This window comes from Triturus cristatus, chromosome 9 (genome assembly GCF_964204655.1).
Source record: "Triturus cristatus chromosome 9, aTriCri1.1, whole genome shotgun sequence".
In the NCBI taxonomy this organism is placed as follows: Eukaryota; Metazoa; Chordata; class Amphibia; order Caudata; family Salamandridae; genus Triturus; species Triturus cristatus.
The window spans coordinates 701,765,034-701,781,201 of NC_140592.1; the positions used below are offsets into that span (position 1 = coordinate 701,765,034).

The 16,168-nt window shown below is 50.1% G+C and overlaps 1 protein-coding gene across 2 annotated transcripts in view; it reads left to right on the top strand.

Moving 5' to 3' along the window:
- SIPA1 (signal-induced proliferation-associated 1) overlaps positions 1–16,168 on the top strand; it is a 229,611-nt gene that overhangs the window by 141,451 nt on the left and 71,992 nt on the right. The window lies entirely within an intron of this gene.

Consider the following 16,168-nt stretch of genomic DNA (forward strand, 5'->3'; position numbering starts at 1 on the left):
TCTGCCGGAAGTGGCATTGTCCTTGTAGCTTTCTTGCAGGAGGATTAGCCAGGCGAGGCAGGAACCATGGACAGAAAAAGGTGAAGGGATGAAAGGGATAGAGTGTCCAGTGGCATGTGGTAGCAGTCCACAGATCCAGCAATTAGTGGCGTTGGTAGCAAGATTGTGTTGGTGGAGCAACTGCACAAAAGAGTTATTCCAGAACTCCTTACGCCTTTCTCGGAGTTGGGGTGAAAGCGAGATCAGATGATGTTCTTTCGTGGTGGTAGGTTGAACGGTGGTCAGTAATGTCTTATGAGCGGGTGTGCTCTCCTCCATGATCCAGAAGGTGACCATGAGGAGAAGGCAAAAGAGAAGGGTAATGAAAAGTGCAATAGTCTTTAAGCTGTGCATTCGGTCAGTCTTTGGGTTTCTGTAGTGGATCTTCGGACGTCCGGTTGCTTCCATCATCTTCATGTCGGGCGCTTCCATCACCTTCAAGAGACTCGGTAGCGGGCAGAACCACAGACTTTGTTTTAGTTTCTCTCCTGGTGGCCTTTTAGGTGACTAGGCTACCGTTCTGAGATTTCCACTTAGCCTGTGGTCTGCTTAGCCGAAGTTCTCTCCTTTCGTCGCAAGTTATACCCTTCTTTGGATGGCACAGTGGGATCGGGATATTCAATCAACTCAAGTGTCTCTGTATCCGGGCCGCGGTTCAGGGATGGTCGGTCTTTGTCCAGTAGTTCCTCTTGGGTGGTGATGTTGTCCGTGGTTGTCAGGGTCGGTGATACCTTCTTGCAGTGGTGTGCATGCAGCCAATTGCGTTTCCCCTCCACTCGAAGAGCTGTTCGGGTGGTGATCAGGACTTGCAGGGGGCCCGTCCACCGGGGCTCCAGACTCTTGGTGCGCTGGAAGTTACGCACTAAGACGAAGTCACCGGGTTGGATGTCGTGTCCCGGGCCCCTGGAAACATCGGGAATGGCGTGCAGCACCTGCTGGTGGATAACAGACAACGTCTTAGTTAGGTTATACAAATAGTCAGACATGAGGACGTCCGGGACGTCGTGGATGGATGATGGTTTTGGTGCAGTCCAAAGGTTCATGGGCCGCCCAAAGACGACCTCGTAGGGGGTTAAGTGGTGTTTGGTGGGGGTGGAACGCATTGATAGCAATGCTAGTGGGAGAGCGTCTGGCCATCTTAGTCCTGTGGTGGCGACTATTTTTGCTATCTTAAGCTTCAATGTGGCATTGTGTCGCTCAACCAGGCCTGCAGATTGGGGATGGAAGACCGCATGGAACTTCTGTTTTACACCCAACCCTTTTAAGATGAGTTGGATAACTTCGGCTACGAAGTGGGGGCCATTGTCGCTCCACAAAATTCGACAAAGGCCGTATCGGGGGAAGAATTCCTTCAGTAGTACTTTTGCGGTAGTCATAGCGGTGTTATCATGGGTCGGGTAGGCTTCCACCCACTTGCTGAAGGCACATACAACGACAAGCACATACTTTAAACCTTGGCACCTTTCTAGCTGGACGTAGTCCATTTGTAGGACTTCAAAGGGGTGATTGGGGACCCCAAACCCTCCCCGGGGTACAGCAGTTCCTTTCCCAGGGTTGTGTTGGAGGCATACTAGGCATTGTTGGACCAGACGTTTGGCTGAGTCTGGTATTCTGTCGTTGTGCCAGACTTTGGAGATGAGTTCGATCATGGGGGCAGACCCTATGTGTGCGGGGGAGTGTGCCATGGTCAGCATGGGGATCAAGTATGAGTCGGGTAGCAGCCATTTGTTCGAGTCTTTAGTTCGCCAACAACCGTCATCGTCCTTCAATCCTACCCGGGCCCATTCAGTTAATTCGTGTGGTGTGCTGGCTAGTTGGATATCCCTAATCGTTTCCCTAGCATCCTTCCATTTCTCAGTTTGTGACCTGGTCACGTACATACGGGTCGTGGACCTATTCTCGGCTGTGGTTCGGGCAGTAATGTCAGCTAGTGCATTTCCCTGACCTATAATGTCTGTCACCTTCTTGTGTGCCTGGCATTTGATCACAGCTAACCGTGTGGGGAGGAGGACTGCTTCGGTCAGGGCAGAGACTAGGTCTCCATGCAGGATGGGTGTGCCATGAGAAGTCAAGAATCCCCTCTCCTTCCATAAGAGCCCGAAGTGGTGAACTACCCCAAAGGCATACTGACTGTCTGTGTAAATGTTTGCGGTTGTCCCTGCTGCCAGGATGCAGGCTCGTGTGAGGGCAATTAGTTCAGCCGCCTGTGCGGATCGCTGTGTGATGCGGGCTGTCTCAACGACTGTTCGAGCTGTGGTGACTGCATAGGCAGCTGAGGTGGTGCCATCAGGGAGCTTGATGCATGAGCCATCCACCCACAGTTCTCCGTCAGGGTCCGGGAAGGCAGTATCCCGGAGGTCAACCCTACTCTTGGTTTGTTCGTCGGTGAGGGTCACGCAGTCATGTATAGGGGATGCATTGGGGTCAGCGTCAGGGAGAGGTAGTAGAGTAGCTGGATTCAGAGTGGTGCATCGTTTCAATGTGATATGGGGTGCAAGCAGAGTCAGTTCATACCCAGTCAGTCGTGCGCTAGTCAGGTGTTGAGTCTTGGTTTGGTTCAGGAGGGTATCAACAGCATGGGGTACCAATACTGTGAGGGGGTTCGAGAGCACGATCCCCTCACTTTGTCGGATAGAGACAGCAGCGGCGGCTACTGCTCGAAGGCAGGCGGGCAAGGCTCTGGCTACGGGGTCGAGAGTGGCAGAGAAGTAGGCACAAGGGCGTTGCTTAGGACCTATGGACTGGGTTAGGACAGACAACGCACATCCCTCCCTTTCGTGGGTGTAGAGGGAGAAAGGTTTAGTGTAGTCTGGGGTTCCTAGGACTGGGGCCGAGCAGAGGGCGTCTCGTAATTCTTTGAAGGAGGATTGGCATTCGGGTGTCCAGGGGAGGGGGAAGGGGACATCCTTAGCCAGCAGGGAAAGCAGAGGCTTTATGGTGAGACTGAAGTTTGGCAACCACTGTCGACAAAAGGAAGTGAGGCCCACTAGGGATCGTACTTGCTTCTGAGTTTTGGGAACAGGGGTTTCTAGGATGGTTTGAATTCGGTCAGGGGTAAGTTTCCTCCCGTCTTTGAATAGTAGGTGGCCTAGATAAGTTACCTGGGGCTGGCAGAATTGCAATTTCTTTCTGGAGACCTTGTGACCGTTCTCCGCAAGGAAGCGGAGGAGGTGAATGGTGGCTGTGACGGCAAGAGGAGTGGTGTCGGCCGCCAAAAGAATGTCATCGACGTACTGTATCAATACCACTCCATCGGGCAGTTGGACTGCATCCAGTTGCCTCTTGAGGGCTTGGCTGTAAATACTGGGACTCTCAGTGTAGCCCTGGGGTGCCCTGCAGAATCTGTACGAACGGGCTTTTAAAGTGAAGCCGAACAGGTAGCGGCTGTCTGGGTGGATGGGGATGGAAAAGAATGCGTTCTTGATGTCAATAACAGTAAAGATGGTGGCGGTGGATGGAATCAGGGTGAGGATGGTGGTGATGTCTGAGACTACGGGGTACTGGGGTATGACTACTTTGTTAACCTCTCGCAAGTCAACAATGAAACGGTAGGCTTTCTCATCCCCCTCGCCTTGCTTCTTTACAATGGGTAGGATAGGGCTGTTGCAAACATTACTCACTACTTCTTCTACCACTCCTGCCTCGACCAGGGACTCGATGATTTCCACCAATGCCCTCTCGCCTTCGGGTGATATCCGATACTGTGGAAGCTTTGGGAGCACTGCGTCCGGTCGGACGGTTATGTGTACCGGGTCGATCACCATGCGCCCTACATCTGAGTCGGTTTTAGCCCATAGATGTGAAGGTAATGTGTCGAGTAGGGACATATCAGCATCGGTTATAGAGAGCATACGCCGAGTGTGACAGGGTCTGGACAGATCTGGGTTATCGTGTAGGATGACTCGAACTCCGTCTGGGGAGCATCTGATAGTGGCTCGAAAATGTTTTAGCAAATCAAGTCCCATAATAGCATCGGGGGTGTTGGAGGAGAGCAGAAAGGTCGTGTCAGTGGTGTTATCTTCTAAGTCAAAGGAGATTGGTGCTGATAAGGGGTTAGTGGAGGGCGTTCCGTCAAAGCCTATTGAGGTCACGTGTGAGCCAGACAAGGGTGCCCTAGGAATCAGTCGTTTAGATAACGCACTACGTGTCGCCCCAGTATCTACCAGGAATGGAGATTTTGTGCCCAAGACCTTAGCGGTGACGTAAGGACCTTGCTGGTCAACACGGAGTTCGACTGGATCCCTCCCTTGCCCCTGGCGGTCCTATGCGAAGTCATGAGTGCTCTCATAGTCGGACTGCTGACACTGGTTTTGGCGGGGGCGATCAAAGGTGTTTGGTCTGCCTGGCCTGTCGTTGATGGTGTTGTTCGTGTGCCCTCGTCCCTGTCCTCTATTTCTGTGGTCGTATGCTGCGTCTCTGGGGTCCCTATTCTTGTTTGTTTCCAGAAGGACCGGGCACTGGGATTTCCAGTGTCCGAACCCTCTACAGAACGCACATTGATTTCCATCTAAGTCTCTCCGTCCGTTGTAGGGTGTAGGTGTATGGTCTCTAGGGGGTAGCTTTCTAGGGGCGGTTGGTTGGTAATTCTCTTTTGGGGGTTCCCTTCCTATGGTCACCCCTTGCAACTGCGCTATCATCACCCTCTCCTTTAATTCCTTTTTCTTCTTCTCTGACGCCCTATCGTTCTCGTTCTTCTGATTTTCGTAGTATTGGGCCATCTGGAGAATTGCTGCGGGTTTGGAGGCTGCCCAACTACTCTCGCTGGTCTGTAGCTTCTGGGAGACTTCTTGAGACAGACCCTTTACATAATTCTGGACAAAGAGGTGGTGTCCGGTTGCGGTGGTCATGTCTTGGCCACTGTAATCGGAAAACACAGTCTCGAATCGGGAGAAGTATTCAGACACATCCTCCTGGGGTTTCTGGCGGCAAGCCGTCACTATCGACCAGTCTACCTTTCTTTCTGGGATTAAAGTCTTCAGCTTTTGTACAATCTTGTCTGGGAGCTCTAAGATGGCTTTCGGGGGTTTCTGTCCAGGTTCTCGCTGTTTATCTATGGTATCGAGTTGTACCCAGGTATATCCGAACGGCTCAGCGTGGTCAACTTTCCGGATTTGTTTCCACACATCAGCCGGCAGACATAGCCCAAAGAACAAGTCGATATCTGCTAACGTCATTATCGTTGAGCCTAAGGCTGTGCCTAATTCAGTGTAGAAGGCAGTCGGGTTCTTTCTCAAGTCGGGTAGGGTCTTTCTAAAGGTCAAAATATCTTGCCGGTCCCACGGCTGGTAGACCCAGTTATATACAACCCTTCCCTTCGCATCTTGGTGGTTGATGTCGTCGTGCGTTCCCTGACCCCGTGGGGGGACCCAATAGGGGGCAGCTTCTTTAATGGGCATCATGGCATCGGCCCTTCCTCCCTGGGGCTTAGTTGCTATGGGGGTTTCTGTTTTGGATGTCTGTCCATGTTCTTTAAGGTGTCGGTAGACCTCGAGTGTACGAGTGAAGAGGTTCGTTACATCGCCCTCTCTTTCTTCCCCAATGTCTACCTTCCTATATAGGGCCGCTAGAACTTCGGGACCTTTATCGTGGTACCTATCCTCATATGTATTCAGGGTGTGATAACAGAGCCGTACGACGAAGTGTCGTCTGCGGCTGTCGGCATACGATTTATACACGTCCGTTATATACTCCTCACTTTCTTTTCGCTCCACCAGCGTCCCTACTATCTTGTCAATTCCTGCTCGTTCATCTTTAGTTAACCGATTCATTCTGGTGGACTCTTTCTTTCCTATCTCATGGTCGTCTAGCGTTGTAGTCGACGTTAGGTTCAGTACAAGAGGCTCAGCCGGCGCGGAGGCCGTGAGGGCCGAGGCCCCTGTACTGCTTTCGTTCGTGTTCGGGGGTTGTGGGTGTTGCACTACCGATTGGGAGGGTGCATACGGAGGGGGCATGTAAATGGTCGGGGGACCTAACAGTAATTCGTCATTCGTTTGCTGCTTGGAGGACAATACAGGGTAGAGCAAAGAAGGGGTCCTAACAGCGTACTGGCCTGAGGTTTCGGGCTCCTGTCTTAGTTTAGTTTCCCTTCTCTCCTTTATGTCTTCTTCTAACTTTTTAGCGGCTAGGTGAGCTGCCTTTCGTAATTCCTTTTCTGCTTTTACTTCTTCCCTCTTTTTCCGTTGCGTCGCTTCTTTGCGCCACATGCCAATACTGTCAAGCATAGTAGGCGTCGTCTTATTGCTACGCAGAGCTACTTCTAGCGCTTCTATCTTGCGGTCGTCGAAGGATCCCATCAGTGGCCACTGACTTTCGGGGTCCTTCTTGGTATATTTATGCCACAGCTTGCTATAAGCTACGGCGACTAGTCCATATTTAGTGAACATGTCCTTATTAGGGGTGCCTTCCAGTGGAGCCGGATGGTTCACCTCTAATAAGCGGTCCGGGCAGAACCAACTACCAATCAGTGGGGAGAAGATAGGCATGACGGGTTTCAACGGGGACAAAAGTCAGCACTACCTATCTTTTCACTGCTTGCAAAGACTAGACAGAATATCTCTATTCTTCGTTATTTGTAAGCAGAGAATACCTCCAAAGAACCAATATCGAACAACTAGTGTTCGGACAATCAATCAATCAATCAATGGGGAGATAAAGATAGGCACGACGGGTTTCAACGGGGACAAAAGTCTGCGTTACCTACCCTTCACTATTTGCAAAGACTAGACAGAATATTCCTATTCTACGTTATTTGCAAACAGAGAATATCTCAAAAAGTACTATTCTTCAAAACAATCAATGTTCGGACAATCAATCAATGGGGAGATAAAGATAGGCACGACGGGTTTCAACGGGGACAAAAGTCTGCGTTACCTACCCTTCACCATCTGCAAAGGGAGAGAGAGAGAGTATTTCTACTCCTCCCCGTTTGTAGACAGCGAATATCTCAAAGAGAACAATCAATGAGCACAATCAATGAGCAATACTAGTATTCAAACAATCAATCAATTATTTCGCACTTTTGTCGTATTTCACGACCTTACCCGGACCGCGTGGACAGTTTCTCGTCTTCCGCCTCCAGCGCCCGATCGTCCTCTATTCTCCGTATTTGCCGCGGCACTCCTGATGGTTCCCAGTCAGGACCGTAGATCACTCGAGAGAGGTCTGCTCGGAACCAGTGAAGTTCGGATGATCGGCTGCCAGACGAGGGTCTATTGGGCAGGAGCTCTCCCGATCGTTGCAGTCGTTCACTCTGTCGTCGGGACCTCTCCCACTGGATCCACGTGTCGCTGATGGGCCCCACGTTTGGGACGCCAATTGTTAAATGGTAGCGGCAGTTTCAGTTGATAATCTTTCAAGTATTTGCCCGGCGGTAATCGCCTCTCATACCACTCGATAATTTACCAATAAAAGAGGCAGGCGCCGGAGACTGGAAGGCAGGAAACAAAGTTTTATTCCGTCGGAGCAGAACACATCAGATCAGACAGCAAGGTATCGTCACGAGGTGCTCTAACTGCATCTCTGAGACCTGGTCTCTTATACACTGGTTTATTGCTTTATTACACATAGTACATTCTTGAGATTCCCTTGATGCCTGAAAGAACATCCCCTGAAGCCCCGGCTCAGATCCGATCCCACACATAGATACAGTAGAAGTTCCCACCCTACCCGCAGTGGGAGATGGCTATCGCGCAGTAGGGAATTCCGCTAATTCCCGGGGGTGTGTGCAACTGGCCGGGTCTCAGGGGGTAGGGGCTTTGATCTACTGTAATCCCTTTGATGTGGGGTGTTTCCCTTACAGTAGGGGCAGTAAACTGCATCCGCAGGGCTAGGTGATGGCCTGGGACCAGTTCAGACAATGGGGCGCAGAGGAAGGGGGTTATCAAAGGAGAGGCATGACCATGTATGGGTTGTCGGTTGGAAGTGGTTCCGTAGCAGGGTCGCGCAGAAGGTGAGGGTTTATGGCCTGTATGAGAGAGCGGGGGTGGCCGGCGCGCGGGGGATGCTTGCAGCGCCAAGGGAAAACGCTGGCGGTCGAGAGTGAGCGGGGAGAGAGCGGGGTGCCTAAAATGGCGGCCGTGCATTCGTTGTGCGTGGCGCTGGGGAGAGGCAAGATGGCGCAGATAATGTTCAGTTTGCACGCTAAATTTCCACAAAGACACCATAATTTTGTTCACGCACTTGGTGTCCAAATGGATTCCACCATTCATTCTATGCAAAGCATTACAAACGTACAGTAGCGGCCCATGGAGGTAAGAACGGTGAGGCTGGGTTGGGTGGGGGATTCGACATACAACCACAAGGGAAAATTAAATTAATAAATCATTTTCCCTTGTCGTCGTCTGTCAAAATCCGCCAACCCACGCTCCCCACCACCGCTCTTACCTGCACGGGACGTTGCTGCAAACGTACACAGTTTCAGGTCTTCTCCCATACTTAAGAAATGTAAGGGAGCCCAGTTAGTGGCACTTGGCAAATCTTTAGCTAGGGAAGCCAATAGGCATTTACCCCACAAGGATAGAAGTAAAAAGTTCTTACCACTAGTAATTGCTGCAATGGCATAGCCCTGGGCCTTGGGTGCCCCTCGATCATCAGAGCACAACTTTGTAGAGAAAGAGGAAGAGAACCAAGAGTCCTCGGTCTCAATAACAAACAGGGGATTCAGTGGGATTACACGAGTGTTGCACCCACTGGAGGAAAACAGAGGGCTAGTCCAGAAAATTAAAAGACGGGGCCATACACCTTTCCCATCCCATGCAGAGGATGTTGGTACCAATATCCTTTCCCTATCAGAAGCAACCAAAACTAACAATAAACTCATATAATGACTCCTTGGGTGGCATTCCTACACCTATGTAAACCCTACCGTGAGGAGTTTCTCTGTCTCGCCTTTGTCCATGACATCCTGCTTTTCCTAAACGTTCTACTCTTTCTCTCAATTCTGTCTGTTAAACTCCTCTCTTAATGATAAATGTACACAAACCCTTTAGAATTTCTCACTCACCTCTCTTCTTGCGGTCACCTTTTCTACCCCTGTCATTTTCAATCATGTCACAGCTCCCCTTTCATTCCACCGTATCTATCACTGCCTTCATCTGTGCCCACATGTCCTCTCTTAGGGTGGAGTGCTAGCCTCACACAGTTACCATAAACTGGTTTATATGCCCCAATTGTTCGCTTTTACGCTTTAAACAATACAAATTCACCCTCTCCGACCACACCCTCATAGGCTAAGCCATTTATAAGCCCTTGTGGGGAGAGTTTTCTGTTTGCCAGCCTACCTAAAGAGTGAAATGTCCATCTAACCATTTCCTGGCCGCCATTTTCTTTTTGGCTTCTTCCCTTTGTCTGACACCATTGGGGCAGAGGGTGTAATGTGTTTTTTAAGTTCGCGCAACCCCAAGCCTCGGAGCAGTGCTCGATGTGTCTGCTGCAAACTCCCCAAGCCCCAGTTCCCCTGGTCGAGAGGTGCCATGCCCGAGTTGGCAGGTTCTTCCCCTCTTGTATGTCAAACAGCCCCTCGCCTACCCTCACCACCCTTCTCTCAGCTGCCATGTAGCGCCCCTTCAGAGGGATGCCACCATGTTTACGCCGCCAGAGAACCCTCACCCACCCTCCGCCACGCATCTATCCAGAAGAGACTCCTCAAAGATGCTTTGAGCCCGCACCCGCACCCCTCCTCTCACCCCTCGCATCCGCCTTCCCAATGGCCGAGTCAGGCAACGCTCCAGCTCGCCCAGCAGTCCAGAGAAGGACAGGCCAGAGCTGCCATTACACACAATTAATTGGGGCGGACGCGAAGCTCAGAGTGCTGTGAAAGGCCCCCGGGGGCCCGGCCCCTGACAGCTTATCTTCGCGCAGCCACTGAGCTCAGCTGGCACCGTCAGTGATGCATTAGCATCCAGGCCCAGCCCGGGCCTTATCTGCTCACTCAAGAAAGGCACCGAGCCATCTGCCCATGCACTGCTCCGACATGCAGCTGAGCTGCAGGGTGGGCGGGAGAGATAAACACATGCGAGGTCACTGCAGCGCCCAGAGAAACGTCCATATGCAAATCCAGGCCTACTGTGCATGTATAGGTCGCTGGCTTGTGTCGGTACGGGCGAAATATATTTATCGAACAAACACGCAGCAGCCTCCTTTCCTGTCCATAGGGGAGTCAGGGCCGTGGAGGAGAGAGGTGCCTTTCTGTTTCCGGAGCATCGAAAGGTTGCACACAGGGGCAGGGGGATACTATCCTCTGCACATCGGCCCTCGTACCACTCGAGAAACAGTGCCTACCTCACACATTGTGACCCAGCAGGAAACATGTTTCAGCGGAAATAACAACACCACTTTTGCATATTGTGCCTGTAAGAGTAATGCCCGTACGCGTGCCATGGATTATCTCACATTAGTTGCGGTGCGAAAAAGAAAACCAATTATTGACCATGCTAATGGTTTTGGCTTTGTATAATTTAAAGGTCTTCTCAGCCTCAGTAAGACACGGGGAACAGGCACCAGATCGGCATCAATAGTTCCCGCACACACAGAACACACCCTGTCATGCTGCACCCAACTAGCATTAGTGTATCACACTTCTGTCACTTGTATGGACTCATAAGATACAGTGTAGGCAGCAGGAGAGGAATATCTCGCCTCCACCTCAACATACACAGACAGAATAGAGAACCGGTATTGGCTACATAGCAGCAGTGCAAGCACCTCACACAGAACATTGTGCACTATCTGTGAAAGCTTCCCTCAAATACACAAAACGGAGTCTGCAGAGGTGTGTATCCTCATGTTGGCAAGTAAGTCTCACATCATGCCTGTAGCCACCCCGGGCTTCAGTCCGTGGTGGGGTTGAAGTCAACCCAGAAGTAGCCACTGCCGCCATAAGGTCAATCCACTCAGAGGCCCCATAGGATACGCCTTCTCCTGAGGACTGCAACCCATCAGCACCTTGCTCACACCCATTCTGGATGCCGCTACCTCTTACGCGACCTTCCCAGATGCTTTGAAATGCACAGCTGTTCTCCCATTGATGAAGAAAACATCTGTGGACTATTCATGGCTTGCCAACTATAGAATGATCTTCCTGCTACCATTCCCAGACAATGTCTTGGAGAAAATCATCAATAGACACCTCACTGAATACCTCAATGACCATCAACTCCTCAACACCCACTCAGTCTGGTTTCAGACCCAACCACAGCATGAAAACAACCCTCATCGCTGCAAAGGATGACATATGCATGACTCTGGACAAAGGAGATATGGCGACCCTCATCCTGCTGGACCTCTCAACAGCATTTGACACAGTCTCCCACCTCAACATCATACAACACCTACACTTTGTGACTCGTTGCACAAGTCCTCCCTGGTGTTCTGCATGACCTTCGCCCTGCTCTTTCACAGTCAATTTTTGAATGTCATGATTAGGCCAAGTTCACAATTAGTTGTGGCTTGGACATCATCGACTCTGTTGGGGGGGTGGGGGCTATAGGTACTAGTATTGCCATTCGTCACCATGAGTGACTCTGATCAACTGGGGTCTCGGAAGATGTCCAGTCCTCCCTGATGGACAAGTCTTTCAATGGGACTCAGAGACATGGCTGATTCTGCCCATTCTGCCCAATAACTTTTCAAGGAAAGTAGGGCTAACCCTCACTCTCTGGGTCTCTCTACCCATCCTTGCCAGCAACAATTCTAGCATTCCTTTTGTAGCTTCGGACTAGACATTCTTTACCGCCAGCCAGTCCCACCCCAGCAGGGAACCCAGCAGGTTTGCAGGAGAGGCTGTGGTGAGCAGTGCCCCTGTGGCCAAGGTTAGCATGCCTCTCAGCCCACCATCCCCACTCTGCTGCCCCGCCTGCCAGAACTCCTTAGGGTGCTCTTACAGAGTCAAAGCCACCCGATGGGATGTAGAATTCACAGATTCTATCCGGTTTGGCAAGTGACCACATCGGACAGGTGGGCACTACAATTATTCGCAAAGGCTACGCCTTACCCTTCCTTTTGCCCAAGCTGCGCCTTGTACCTTCTGCCCAACGGGTGATGGAGGACCATCTCTCCATTTTGCAGCAGGAAGTGCAAGCCCTTATGGCCTAAGGGGCTCTTGAAAGGGTGCCAGCCCCAGCAGTAAGATATGGTTGTTATTCCCACTACATTCTGGTGCCCAAGAAGGACAGAGGTCACCCTGGCCAAGGTCTTGTCTGCCCCCGACCCTGGAGACTGGATGGTGGCGTTGGACCTGCGGGACACCTATTTCCATATACTCGTCCTTCAGGTCCATCGGTGCTACCTGCAATTCATGGTGGGAGAGGAGCATATTCAATTCGCTGTGCTCCCCTTTGGTTTCGCCAGCACCTCTCAGGTATTCACAAAAGTGATAGGAATGGTGGCAGCATCCCTTCTGAGGTCAGCAGACTACCCCTACCTTGGTCATTGGCTGGCTCGCCCCAGGTAGTCATCAACCACCTCTAGAGTACGGCAAACCTTCTGTAATCTTTGGCGTTCACTATAAACGTGCCAAAGTCACACCTGACTCCTTCCCAGATGCACCCTTTAATCTGAGCTGTTATGGACATTGTTTGGTTTCGTGCCCCTCTGTCCTTGAAAACAGAGTCCAGGACTTTCAGGCTATGATCCCAATCTTTCAGCCTGTGTCCTGGATTTCAGTGAGGTTTACTCTGATGCTGCTGGGACTGAGGGCCTCCTGTATGCTTCTGGTCAAGCACACCAGGTGGCATATGCAGGATCTTAAGTGGGATCTGAGAGTCCCAGTGGGCCAACATCAATGCGACCTCTCCGACAACGTACAGATTTCAGAAGAGATGACGATGGATCGGCAATGTTTTCTACTAGATTGTGACTGGGAAAGTAGCAGACCCCTCTCCCTTCCTCACTCAAAGCTGACAGTCGTGACCGATGTGTCGCTTTTGGTCTGGGTCAGCCACTCGGGGGAGGTTGAGAGCAGAGGCCTCTGGTCCCTGGCAGAGTCCCAGCTTCATATCAACTTTCTGAAGTTGAGGGTCGTTCGCTTGGTGCTTAAAGCCTTCCTGCCATCCATCAGTGGGAGGTTAGTACTGAATGGGGTGCGGTCACGCACCCTGTGCCAGGAAGACTTGCGCCCTGGAAATGGCTGGACCACCAGGAAATCTTACTGGTGGTTAACCACCTGGCAGGCTCATTGAAAGCTAGGACAGATTAACTGAGCCGCCAGTGCCTAATGGTTCATGAGTAACAGTTACACCCGGAGGTGGCGCAAGGTCTCTTCCACGAATAAGGAGAACCTTGTCTTGATCTGTTTGCCACCGCTGAGAAAACGCAATGACACCACTTCTGCATTTTGAAGTTTCCAATGGTTCTCTTACTCGGAGACGCATTCCTCTTCGAGGGGAATTCAGGAGTCCTATATGTCTTCCCGCCAATACCAATCCTGTCCCGAGTTTTCAAGAAGATCAGGTCGTACTGAGCCAAAATCGTCCTAGTGGCTGCTGACACATAGAGAGTATGGTATCCAGAATTCTTGGGCTTGAGCATCTGCCCTCCAATCAGGCTGCTCCTCCAGGAGAATCTGCTGTCTCAGCCGGAAGGTTGAGTTCTCCACACGCCTCTGCAACCTCGACCTTCATGCGTGGAGATTGAGCGGTGACAGCTGATCACCTTGAACCTTCCTCTGAAGGTAGCTGATGTCATCTTGGCATCCCTCAATGAAAATTGTATACGCCTGTGAATTTTTGTTATTTGGTCTCTCTTGCCAGGCAAGGTTTGCTCTGGGCACAGTAAAGGGTTATCTTTTAGCCACTTGAGCTTCCTACACTTGCCTCATCAGTCCTTTTTATTTAAATCACCAGTTGAAATGCGCTTTTTGAAAGGACTGCAATACGTTTCCCCCTCCTCCATTTGTGAAGCCCTAATGGGACCTCAGTCTCGTCCTAAAGATATTTAATGTGCACTCCATTTGAGCTGCTCCACAGCTTTCCTTTATGGTTTCTCACCATCAAAACTGTGTTCCTGGTTGCCATCACCTCAGCCCATGTGAGTGAGCGTCAGGATCTGTGTGTTCATCCACCATAAACCACCTTCTTCTTCACTAAGTTGGTTCTGCGAACTAGGGCATACTATCTAGCAAAAGTTGTGACGCTGTTCCATGTTAGTCAAACCATCACCCTGCCAGCATTCTATTCTCCGCCTCACTCCTCTAAGAAAGAGAGACTCCATCACTTAGACCCCGAAGGTGCGCTCAGCTTCTACATCAACTTCTACATCTTTCTTACAAAAGACCACTGTTTGGATGAGCAGCTCTTTGTGGGGTTAACCGGAGTGAAAAAAAAACAAGGCTTTGCAGAAGCGTACCATCTCAATTTGGATTGGGCTCTGCAGTAAGGTCTGCTACGCACTGACAAAGAAGCAGCCTCCAGGAGGGCTGCGTCGCCCATTCTACCAGGGCCAAGTCTAATACCACTGTTTTAATGCGCAGAGTCCATGTCCGAGACATATGTTAGGCAGCTATGTGGGCACCCCCTCCCACATTCACGAAGCACTATTGATTGGACAGTATAGACTGCTGAGAAGGGTACCTTGCCCACTTGGTCCTGCAAGACTTTCTGTTTGAGTCCATTCACAGGACCACCTCCAAATACATAATTAAAAGGAGAGGAATCTGTGGCTACAAGTCTCTATCAGAAGAACAAGTTACTCATTTTCAGTAGTGCTCTTTCATGAAGAGACTATCTAGCCCCCCGATTCCTCACCGACCCTTCCATCCTCCCTGTTCTGTGCCTGGGCTGTACCCATTAATAAGTTACCAAGTCTAGGAATCTGGGGTTGTAGACAGTCTTGAAATCAACTGTCATCAGCTCGCATGAATTGCGCCTATAAAGGCCCCGCATGTCACTTCCGTAGCAGAATGGCATCAGTACGGAGTCCCACGGTACCACCTTCCAGCACGCAGAGGTACAGTGGTACATTTTCCAGACCCAGTATGATGTCTGTGGAATATTCAAGTGGTGATGAATCTGTGGCTAGATACAGTCTCTACCAGAAAGAGCTTTACTGAAGGTAAGTAACTTGTTCTTTATGTACCCAGTACTTTGAAGAGAGTCAGAGCACAAGGCATGAAACGGTGAATTCTAGCATCAAATTCTATTGTTCTCAATAGTGCAGATAATGTATTGTATTGCAGGATTTATTTAGCGCTTACTACCCCTATATGGGGGCTCTGAGGTGCTTACATACATGGGTAGCATGCTACACTCTGCAGGGTGTGTGGGTGTCTGTTGTCTTTGTTTTGCTCCTATGTGGGAAGTGTTTCCATGTCGTGCATGATGACCACCGAGGTGCAGTGATCGGGTTATGCAATACAGCGCAAAGCAGTGTGGTGGATGATGAAGTGTGAGAGACAGGAACTGTGTGTCGAGAACAGCTTCAGGACAAGAGGGCAAGTGTTAGTGGTTAAAGTTGCAGCAATTGAAGAGATTATATTGAAGAACATCTTAAAGTTTTCTGTATGCTGGTAGCTTTGTACATCTCTGCAGGTCCCTTTGTGTTATTTCTTATGATTATAGTCTCCTTAGCTTTACTGCACTGCATTGTTCAATTTGAGATTTTGTGTAGAGTTCTGGTCCAGATGTTTGGCGGGAGAGAGAATTTGGGAGATCTGCTGGGATGAGCATTGTTATTATCATCCCATAGCTGATTGTCAGTGTGAGATGAAAAGAAGCGGGCACAGAGTAAAGATATTTTGGATCTGTGGTGGTATACTATATTGAAGTCCTCTGAATTGTCCAGAAGTGTGTGACACATCTCTTCAGTTATTCCATGCCTGATCATTTGGTGGTCTGCTTTTTTGGCTCTACAGTACTGGTGATGGACAACCCTCGCAGCAGATATGTCTATATATGTGCGTATGCAGTTGGATATTTGTGCTAGTTTGGTGCCTATTGCAACAACATATATTTAACCTCATTCAACAGGGAGCCACGAGGAAGGTTGAAAGCTAAAGCCCTTAAAAAGTGAAATAAAAGTGTTTATGTTCTTAGGAGCACATTGTTTAAATATGTGCACCAACTCACATACTCATACTTAATGGTTTCACTAACATGTTTCTAATTAAAGCTTCAGGGCATATTTTGGAAATATTTCA